The sequence below is a fragment of the Balaenoptera musculus genome, chromosome X (assembly GCF_009873245.2).
Source record: "Balaenoptera musculus isolate JJ_BM4_2016_0621 chromosome X, mBalMus1.pri.v3, whole genome shotgun sequence".
Lineage (NCBI taxonomy): Eukaryota > Metazoa > Chordata > Mammalia > Artiodactyla > Balaenopteridae > Balaenoptera > Balaenoptera musculus.
The window spans coordinates 84412399-84424198 of record NC_045806.1 but is presented as its reverse complement, the minus strand read 5'-3'; the positions used below and the strand labels follow the sequence as shown (position 1 = coordinate 84424198).

The 11800-nt window shown below is 43.1% G+C and overlaps 1 pseudogene; it reads left to right on the top strand.

Moving 5' to 3' along the window:
* Positions 1–5767: 5767 nt before the first annotated feature.
* On the top strand, positions 5768–11600 carry LOC118888324 (annotated as a pseudogene).
* The last annotated feature ends 200 nt before the right edge of the window (positions 11601–11800 follow it).

Here is an 11800-nt window from a genome sequence, read left to right as displayed (position 1 = left end):
ACCTCCTTACCCCCAGCTGAGTTGATATCCTCAGCCCCAGGAAAAGTGTCTTCCCCAACTATAGAAAAAGTAGCCTCCTTACCCCTACCGGCAGCAGCATCTCCACTCCCAGTTTCCCTTCCCACAGTGATATGGTCCTCTCCACCTGTCTATGGGGATTAACATAGCATTGCTTGAGGAAATGGTAATTGCCTCCCTTTAGGCAGTTGCCATACAAGATCATGGTGAGACCCCTCAGGATCCACTCCCATCACCCTTCTCTGCTTCTAGACCTATAACTATACTCAGGTCCCAGCAGGCCTCTAAAGATGAGGTACAAAGTGTGATCCATGAGGGAATGCACTACACTCCAAATGAACTAATTGAGTTTTCTAATTTATATAAGCAGAAATCTGGGGAAATTGTACGAATGTATACTAAGAATGTAGGGTAATGGTGGAAGGAACATTAAGTTGGATCAGGCCGAATTTACTGATATGGGCTCATGTTAGTTTGCAACCTTGGGAGTCCCTGGGTGAAATTTGAAACTGGCCCCCATACTTGGAGTACAAGGAGAGACCCAAGAAAGAGACCACTCCAGATTGGTAGGTGGCAGTTTTAATAAGCAAGGGAACTTACATATGAGGTTTATCTTGGGTAGTCACAAGACAAGCGGATCTCTGCACCCACCAGCCAGCATCTTAAAAGTTTAGTCATGTGCACAGTCCAAATTGTCTCAACAATACGTTACTCTCTCAAGGCTGCATCCTTGAAACAGCTCGTAGTGTGGGAATGGTGGGCAGAATGTACATTCCAAGGACAGGGGAACAGGTAAGCAGCCATCGATTGCCCAGGTCCAGCTTGCAGGTCAACTGGAGGTCAAGTCCTCTCAATAACCTCTTCTAATACTCCATCCCTGGTGACCAGCTCTTACAATCTTATACATCCCCCTCTTCTGCAGTGTCTCTAAGTAATCAGCAAAGAGTTTTAATACCATGGACGTGGCTCGATTGGTAGCTCTCTGGCTACATTGGAGGTAGACACCTCAGCAACAGTATAAGCACATGCAAGAGAAAACACAGATAAAGATAATGATTCTCAATATAAGTAACAATTTTTTTCCCACCAAGAACCCCATGATCCAAAACATTGATTTACTAAGTCCCCTAGTGAGATTGCATCACTCAGGGCATTCACTTGTGTCTTCATGTGATTTAATAAAGATGATACATTAGTAGACTCATCAGGTATGAACATACAACATTCTGTTTGGGTAATGGCATAGGTGCCTCCTTGTGAGTCAGTAATACTGTCCAAGGCCATCCTATTTTAGAGGATGGTTTTTCTCATTAGATACTTGTCAGTGTTCAGTAAAGAAAGGCTTTGCTGGCTATCATTTAAGTCTTGTTTGGTGAATCTAGTAAGGGATTCTATGTGTGCTATAATGTCCTCTAGGCTAATGTTAGGAATAAAGACAATGGCCAAATGACCCTGGCAGTGGAAACTGTGCCCATCCAGTGACTGGACACCACAGGACAGGGACAGCAGAAGTCTAAGGTTGGAAAGACATATTTAGCAGGAACTTGTATGGGGAGGTCTTCTCATATAAGAATAACACTTGTTGTCTGATATGTAGATGTTAACATGACTGCAGCTTTAGGAATCTGACCTGGTTGTGCATACCATACACGTTGCCAGGGGAGGCAGCACTGTCAGGCATGAGGAGATAGACGGGGGGTGGGATATGCTGACCAGGACTTCCACCTTCTCCCCTCTTTCAATGGTGTGTGTTCCATTCCAGGTATGTTGTGCTTCAGTAGGTCTGACTTGCAGTAGGACGGTGGGATCCCAGTGGAGATTGAGTAGTTCTCCTTCATCCAGAGGTGCAAAGTAACTCACCCATCCTGGTGGGATGATTGGGATTTGCAACATTGCAAATTTCAGTAGATAACATTTTCCCTAGGCGTGATGGGGCTTGGTGTTCTCAGCAGCATAGCATGTTGATCCATGATGAGAGTCGAAGCAATAGTTGTCTTCTATGACTTCCATACCTTTTTATACCTTCACGGCGTTGGGTGTATCAACCAGTCTGGCATATGGGGAAACAGGTCCTACTGTTTGATCTGTCAAATGTAATAAAGCCTGGGCCCATACTTTAGTCCATTCAGCCAGGGTCATTTTACCTGTTAGTAATTTAATCTGCTGTTTAATATTCCATTTTTCCTTTCTACCAACACTGCTGCTTGTGGGCTATAGGGAAGATGGAACCTCCACTGAATGTCATGTACTTTTGCCAGTCTTGCATACCATGACATTTGAAATGTGAACCCCCAGTTACTGTCTGTTCTATGAAGGTGTCTGTACATGGTACTCAGCTTCTCTAGTCTCCTAATGGTGGCAGCCTAGTTTGCATGGCAACAATGGAAAGCTTGGGTTAAGCCAGATGCAGTGTCCACACAAACCAAAGTGTATTTAGCACCTTCAGTGAGATAGAGGAGGCTAATATAATCAATGTGCCAGTGCCTCACCGATTGGGAACTCTTGTGGATGGCCCCAGACTCCTTTGGCAGTTGCCTTGGCTGTTGTTTAGAACAAACAGGACATGTTGTTGCTGCATTAGCCAAGTCACTGTATTACAAGGGCAATCTGGCATCCTTGGTAATACACCATCACACCTGAGTGCTACAGTGGCCACTCTTTCTATGCACCCAGTCTGCTGTGGAGGACAGTGAGGACTGCCTCAGTCTCTTGCAGATGAACTTAAATGTCTTTCTACATATCCTGACTCCATGAGGGCTTATTTGTGATTATTCATCCCTTGGTTTCCCATTGTCCAAGACATAAGGTTAAACCCTTTGGAACAGCCCAACTGTCAGTACAAAGGGCTAATAGCCAGGGCTCATGAGCGATCACCAGCCAAATTGTTGAGTTCAGCACATAGGCTGCTATGGTTCATTCTTGTTTCCTTCCAGATGGTGTCAGTTTGGGCTGAATAGCCACTGAAATGCATGTGGGCGGGTTGCCCTGACTAGATCCATCTGTACACCAGGCATTAGTGGGAATTTCTTCTATTACCTCTCTACAGGACCCAGGGGCCGCGATAGGAATAAGGGCAGAGGCATTTGAAGGATCTACATGTTCCACAGGCCTAGTAGCACCTGCATTTCCAGAGACAGTGGGCTGATGGACAGGGTGCTCCTCTGCTGCATACAGGCATGAAACTTAGTCAGAATAGGAGTTTGAGCAATAACAGAGGTGAGTTGATAGAACATATTCTCAACCCAACTCTTCATGGGAAGGGAAGTTCTTACCATAATATGCTGTTCATTAGAGCTGTCTGGTCATATCTGATTCTATGCACATTTTAAAATATGACATTCCAATCAAAGCCTTGGTAATATAACCAAGTTTCCAATTGTGTCCTGTTTCAATGAAAACAGATTCTTATTGAACTTATGCAAATAAGTATGTTGCCATAAAATAAGACTACTCACCAAGAGTTTCTGAATCCTGGAGGGATCAGGTAGGGAGAAAAAGATAAACGTTTCATCTTTGTTTACAAAGGTATATGTTAGCAAATTGCTAATAACTTGAGGAAAGAGATAAAGATTATCTTAAATACGGAAAAACAAAGCATAAAAGAACCAACAATGTTTCAAACAAAAACATGTAAAAATTATAATCATCCTCATCAGTTCATTTAGTCCAATATAATTAATTCTTGTTGATCTTGATCTTTGGTTAGCAGTTTTATAAATTCATCCTTTTTTTCCTTAGAGTTCTGTGAATTCTTATTCAGTTCAATGGTATAATCTTCTTTATCAGAAGCCTGTATGTGTCAGTCTTTTCCATGAATCTCCTTGAATATGAAGCACTTTTGCAGGAATACTTTTGCAAAAGCATCAGAGTAAAAAAATAACTGTCTGTAAATGACAAGACTTTAAAATGGCCATGGTTAAAGATCTGATGAGAGTTCATTGTAATGCAATTGACAAGGGAATTTGGTTATTTCTGTAACATCATTTTTAAAATAACTAGAATTATTGTTGATGGAGGTCATTGAGAGGACGTGACCACTGGTTGACCCATGAGCTGGACCTGGGCAATCAGAGGCTACTCACCTCTTCCCCTGTCCTTGGAATGTACATTCTATTCACTGTTCCAACACTAGGAGCCATTTTCAAGGATGCAGCCTTGAAAGAGCAATGTGTTGTTGAGGCCATCTGGACTGTGTATGTGACTGAACCTAGTTAATGCCTCTATATAAACTTTTAACATTCTGGTGGACTGGTGCAGAGATTTACTCATCTTGCAGCTGCCCAAGACAAGCTTTGTATGTAAGTTTCGTTGTTTATTAGAACTGCTACCTACCAATTTGGAGTGCTCTATCTCTTTCTTCAGTGTCTCCTTGCCCTCTGTGTATGGGGGCCAGTTTTTGAACCAACAGTTGCTGAGCCGGCCAGGAGACCTGAGAAATGGGTCTTGGTAAAGAGGCATCTGTGAGGGAAAAGAGGTATCTTGAGTTGGTCACGACTTCTGTGTGGCCAGGGGTGGTCCATATATTAGATGCTTGTGGATCACTGCTTGAGTACAGGGGCCTCCTGAAAATGCTGGCTGGTTTGACACGCTTGTTTGGAAACTACACATAGTGCACTGTGGCAAACAAAGAAAACAAATGGCTTCTGCAGTGGGCTGGTCTCTACTGTGGTCAGTAGAGTAATTTAACATATCAAATTTAACACATCAAATAAGTCTAATTAGCTTAATCTCTCTCTCTCTCTCTCTCTCTCTCTTTCTTTATTTTTGGCTGCATTGGGTCTTTGTTGCTGCACGCGGGCTTCCTCTAGTTGCGGCAATCGGGGCTGCTCTTTGTTGCAGTGCGCAGGCTTCTCATTGCGGTGGCTTCTCTTGTTGCAGAACTCAGGCTCTAGGCACGTGGGCTCAGTAGTTGTGGCTCATGGGCTCTAGAGTGCAGGCTCAGTAGTTGTGGCGCACGGGCTTAGTTGCTCTGCAGCATGTGGGATCTTCCTGGACCAGGGATTGAACCCTTGTCCCCTGCATTGGCGGGCAGATTCTTAACCACTGCGCCACCAGGGAAGTCCCTAATATCTCTCTTTTATCAGGAGAGAGGACAAATCTTTCAGATGTTCCAGGGACCCTCTGGAAAATCCCGAAGTTAGTTTGAAGTCAAAAAGACTTCATTTAGAATTTGATTTTGGGGAAGTTTGTCAAAAATATCAAAAAAGGTTTTAAAAGACTTGCTTAAATAGGATAATAGGTCACTGTGAAATAATATTTAGTTATCTACTTAGCCAAAGTGGCAATTAAGGACTTTGAAGGCAAAATCAGAAAGTTACATAGTCATAAAAAATCTTAGCTCTTTTAACAGAGAAGACTCAGTTTTCTTAAGTAATGAAAGAACTGATAAAGACAACATGAAGCACAGAAAATTATTTTGATAAAACACAGAATCTTTGTTTTCTAGGAAGATTACTTAAAAGGTAAAGAAAAACTTTTCATAATCTTATCAAGAACAAACCAATAGTTCAAGGAAACTTTGTTCTTCTCAAAGATGAAAGAAAATTTAATTATAGTTTTACCTAAGTACACTATTGATATTAAAGCTTTTTTTCCTTTACCAATTAAATAGAGCTCTTTTATAAATTAATTTTGACAATACCATTCGGATGTAGAAATATATCATATATAACAGGTAAAAATAGACATACAAAAGCATACAGACAGACACAAACAGAGACCATATAGCTTTCATTTCAAAATTTTAGCCATGAATCAGGTACAGCAATACAAAACTCGCTAGTTTATAAATAATAGTTGAATCCAAATGTGACTCGCAGACAGAACAAGTTAAGATTAGCCACTCAAATGGATAAAGCTTTTTACTAATATTTGTGGAGAAGACTTTTAAGATTTGTATTTGCCCTTGACCTATAATCATATAGAGGCTGTGGACTGATTTTGGGCAAGGGAGCTTCTGTAGCAGTATGTGTTTTAAAAAGCCTCTTCTGCCTTTTTCCCCCTCCAGTCTCGAGCAATCCTGGGCAGTGTTTTAGTTAGCTCCTGGGGTATTTACATTTCAAAGACATTATAAGATTTACAACTTCAATGGGCAGAGAAAGAATGCAAGTTTTTCTCTTAGGAGTTTTGGGGTATATTTCTCTATTATCAGAAATCTGGGTAATTACTATTTAAATTTTTCATTTGCATTAGGGGTCAGATGGTGTATGGCACTACGTCTGTTTCATTGTCAATAACCACAACACTCTCCCCTTTGTTCTCCTCACTTTCCCAGGGATTCCACGTCTTAGTGTCTCAGGCTTTGTCTCAGACCTTAATCTGCAACAGCTTGTGCCCTCCTAGCTTTTCAAAACGGGCATGCTATTGTCTTCAACTTATTATCCTGCTCTGCCCCAAAGCTAGCAGAGCAGTGAACAATCACACATCCTTCTCTACCCTCAGCTCTTCTTCCAGCTGTCTAACTTGAGCTTCAGCTTCTAGTTGGGCATCAGTGGCCAGATGAAGTGCCAACAGTAGAGACCAACCCACTGTTGCAGCCATTTGTTTCCCTTCTTTGCTGCAGTGCACTGTGTGTGGTTCCTCAAACACATTAAACCAGCCAGCGTTTTTGGGATATCCCTGTAGTCATGCAACAGTCCACAGACATCTAACTATGCACCACCCCTGCCCACAAAGAGGTCAGTGGCCAACTCAGGATTTCCCCTATGGATGCCTCTTTCCCAAGACCCATTTCTTCCACCTCTGGCTGGCTTGCCAATTGTTGGTTTGCAATTCTTGGGAGTTCCCTGGGTGATATTCAAAACTAGCCCCCATTTAACAGAGGGCAAGGAGAGACCAAAGAAAGAGGCAGAGCACTCCAGATTGGTAGATTGTGGTTTTAATAAACAACGGAACCTATATATGAGGCTTGTCTTGGGTGGTCGCAAGATGAGTAGTTCTCCGCATCAACCTGCCTTAATGGGGGTCAGTCACATACACAGTCCAGATAGTCTCAACAACACATGAACAGAACGCACATCCCAAGGTCAGCAGAGGGGGGTAAGGAGCCTCTGATTTCCTGGGCCAGGTCGTGGGTCAACCAGTGCTCACATCCTCTCAATTACCTCCTCTAACAGCTCACTAAGCAGAGATTCTGCATTTAATGTAGCTGAGGAAGTTAGAAAGGCCTCTAGTTGTTTGGTTGGTTATCTGACTGAAACGTGGACAAAAAATTTCCCACAGTATGTGAATTGGAAATGCCTGACCTCCTTTGGTTTAATGTAGAGGAAGGGTTCAGAGATTTAGAAAGATTGGAATGTTAGAGTGGATTTGTCATTTAAGACCTACTCATCCACACTGGGAGTGTCTAGAACAGGGGTCCCCAACCCCCGGGCCTTGGACCAGTATCTGTCCACAGCCCATTAGGAACCAGGCCACACAGCAGGAGGTGAGCGGCAGGCGGGCAAGCAGAGCTTCATCTGCGGCTCTCCATCGCTCACATTACCGCCTGAACCATCCCCCCCAACCCCATCCGTGGAAAACTTGTCTTCCACAAAACCGGTCCCTGGTGCCAAAAAGGTTGGGGACCGCTGGTCTAGAAGACATACCTTTCACCAATACTTTGAGAAATAATTTGGTGAGTGGAGTCCTAGCATCCTTGAAGATCTCCATGATTGCTCATCTCTGTAAGTGAGACATTACCGTGGGAACTGCAGCCACTCAATGGAAAAACCTAAATGCAGTAGGAGTAATTTGATCCTGACATGGCAGGGGCCAAGTGGCAGCATTCAATCACCAAAGGGAATGTGGGTGTGGTTACCATAATGGACAGCAGAGACAAAGCAGCAGTCAGAATAGTCAGATTCATGCAGACTTATGGTGCTGGCTAGTTAATTATGGTGTTCTAAAAAGTGAAATAAATAGGAAGCCTACTAGATTTTCACTTGATCTGTATAAGCAGAAAAGTTCTAGATCAAGTGAACAAAAATCTAACTCAAATCATAAAAACAGAGAGTCACAGCCCCTTGATCAATTCCAAGACTTAAGACAGTTTGTAGACTTAGAACCCCTTGAATGAAGGGGGGGTTGGGTCCCCTTGAAGAAGGATCCCAGTACACTAGTGAAAATTTATACTGTTAATGTTTCTCCCAAAGGGACCTGCAGCCTTTTACCAGAGTAACTGTACATTGAGAAAAAGGAAATAATCAGACATTTCGGGGACTACTGGCCACTGGATCTGAACTAGCACTGATTCTAGGAGACCTGAAGCACCACTGTGGCCCTCCAGTCAGAGTAGGGGCTTATTAAGGTCAGGTAATCAATGGAGTTTTAGCTCAGGTGTACCTCACAGTGAGTGTAGTAGCTCCCCAAATCCATCCTGTGGTTATTTCCTTCATTCCAGAATGCATAATTGGAATAGATACATATAGCAGCTGGAAGAATCCCCACATTGTTTCCCTGATCTGTTGAGTGTGGGCTGTTATGGTGGGAAAGGCCAAATGGAAGCCATTATAATTTCCTCAACCTACAAAAGTAATAATAAAAAATAATACCACATTCCTGGAGGGATTGCAGAGATTAGTGCTACCATCAAGGACTTGGAAGATGCAGGGGTGGTGATTTCCACCACATCCCCCTTCAACTCTATTTGACCAATGTAGAAGACAGATGGATCTTGGAGAATGACAGTGGATTATCACAAGCTTAACCAGGTAGTAATTCCAATTGCAGGTGCTGTACCAAATGTGGTTTCATTGCTTGAGCAAATTAACACATCATCTGGTACCTGCTATGCAGCTGTTGATCTGGCAAATGATCTTTTTCTCCATATCTGTCCATAAGGCCCACCAGAAGCAATCTGCTTTCAGCTGGAAAGGCCAGCAATATTCCTTCACTGTCCTACATCGGAAGTATATCAACTCTCCAGTTCCGTGTCTTAATTTAGTTCACAGAAATCTTGATTGCCTTTCCCTTTCACGAGGTATCACAATGATCCATTACATTGATGACATTATTCTGATTGGACCTAGTGAGTGAGAAGTAGCAACTAATCTAGACTTATTGGTGAAACAGTTGCATGTCAGAGGGTGGGAAATAAACCCAACTAAAATTCAGAGACCTTCTACCTCAGTGAAATTTCTAGGGATCCAGTGGTATGGGGCATATCGAGACACCTCTTCTAAGGTGAAGGATAGGTTGTTGTATTTGACCCCTCCTACAACCAAGAAAGAAGCACAATGCTTAACTGGTCTCTTTGGATTTGGTGGCAACATATTCTTCATTTGGGTGTGTTATTCTAGCCCATTTACTGAGTGACCTGAAAAGTTGATAGTTTTGAGTGAGATCCAGAACAAGAGAAGGCTCTGAAACAGGTTTGGGCTTCTGTGCAAGCTGTTGTGCCACTTGGGCTACATGATCCAGCAGATCCAGTGGTGCTTGAAGTGGCAGTGTCAGATCGAGTTAGTGTTTGGAGCCTTTGGCAAGCCCCCGTGGGATGAATTACAGCATAGACCCTTAGGATTTTGGAGCAACGCCCTGCCCTCATCTGTAGATAACTACTCTCCTTTTGCGAATCAGTTCTTGGCTTCCAACTGGGCCTTAGAGACTAAACACTTGACCATGGGCAACAAAGTTACCATCAAACCTGAGCTGCCCCTCATGAACTGGGTGTTATCTGACCCACCAAGCCATAAAGTTGGGCATGCACAGCAACACTCCATCATCAAATGAAAGTAGTATATATATGATCAGGCCTGGGTAGGCCCTAAAGGCACAGGTAAATTACCTGAAGAAGTGGCCCAAATGCCTATGGTCCCCACTCCTGCTACACTGCCTTCTCTTTCCCAGCCTGTACTTGTGGCCTCATTGGGAGTTCCTACAATCAGTTGACAGAGAAAGAAAAGACTTGGGCCTGGTTTACAGATGGTTTTACAAGATATGCAGGCACCATCTGGAAGTGGACAGCTGCAGCATTACAGCGCCTCTCTGGGACATCCCTGAAGGACAGTGGTGAAGGGGAGTCCTCTTGGTGGGCAGAACTTCAGGCAGTGCACCTGGTTGTTCACTTTGCTTGGAAGGAAAAATGACCAGATGTGTGATTATATACCAATTCATGGGCTGTGGCCAACGGTTTGGATGGATGGTCTGGGACTTGGAAGGAACATGACTTAAAAATTGGTGACAAAGAAATTTAGGGAAGAGGTATGTAGATAGACTTCTCTTAATGCGAAAAAGACATGAAAATATTTGTGTCCCATGTGAATGCTCACCAAAAGGTGACCTCAGAAGAGGAAGATTTTAATAATCAAGTGGATAGGATGACCCATTCTGTCGGTACCATTCAGCCTCTTTTGCTAGCCACCCCTGTCATTGCGCAATGGGTTCATGAACAAAGTGGCCATGGTGGCAGAGATGGTGGTTATACCTGGGCTCAGCAACATGGACTTCCATTCACCAAGGCTGACCTGGCTACAGCCACTGCTGAGTGCCCAATCTGCCAGCAGTGGAAACCAACACTGAGCCCCTGATATGGCACCATTCCCTAGCATGATCAACTAGCTAGCTGGTGGCAGGTTGATTGCACTGGACTGCTCCCATCATGGAAGGCAGTGTTTGTCCTTATTGGAATAGACACTTACTCTGGATATAGATTTGCCTTCCCTGCATGCAGTGCTTTTTCCAAAACTACCATCTGTGGACTTAATAGAATGTCTTATTCCCCCGTCATGATATTTCACAGAGCATTGCTTCTGATCAAGAGCAACCCTTTACAATAAAAGAAGTGTGACGGTGGACCCAAGCTCATGGAATTCACTGGTCTTACCATGTCTCCCACCATCCTAAAGCAGCTTGCTTAATAGAACAGTGGTATGACCTTTTGAAGATTTAGTTACAGCACCAGCTAGGTGGCAGTACCTTGCAGGGCTGGGGCAAGTTTTTCCAGAAAGCTGTATATGCACTTAATTAGTATCCACTATATGGTGCTGTTTCTCAAGTAGCCAGGATTTACAGGACCAGGAATCAAGCAGGTGGAAATGAAAGTGCACCAGTCACTATTATCCATAGTTGACCCACTAGCTTCCTGTTTTCATGACTTTATTTTCTGCTGGCCTAGAGGTCTCTTAGTGTCAGAGGGAGGAAAGCTTCTATCAGGAGACATAACAATGATTCCATTGAACTGGAAGTTAAGACTGCCACCCTGCCACTTTGGGCTCTTCATGCCTCTGAATCAACAGGCAAAAAAAGGAGTTATGGTGTTATCTAGGGTGATTGATCCTGACTATCAAGGAGAAATTGGACTACTACTACATGGTGGAAGTGAGGAAGAGTGTGTCTGGAATACAGGAGATGCCTTAGGGCATCTCTTAGTATTACCATGCCTTGTGGTCAAAGTCAATGGAAAACTACAACAAACCAATCCAAGCAAGACTACTAATGGGCCAGACCCTTCAGGAGTGAAAGTTAGGGTTACTCTGCCAGCTAAAGAACAATGACCAGCTGAGGTGCTTGCTGAAGGCAAAGGGAATACAGGATGTGTAGTAGAAGAAGGTAATTATAAATACCAGCTACAATCACACCACCAGTTACAGAAATGAGGACTATAATTGTCATGAGTATTTCCTCATTTTGTTATACATGTGTTTGTGTGTGTATATATACATAAACTAAGCAAATATTTTTGTTTTATTTCCTTTATTATTCTCATCATATAAGATAAGCTGTATTGACTTTACATCAGTAATTGAGTATTGCTAATTTTACATCATAGTATTTAAGTTATAGGATATCAGGAGAAGAGTAAGCA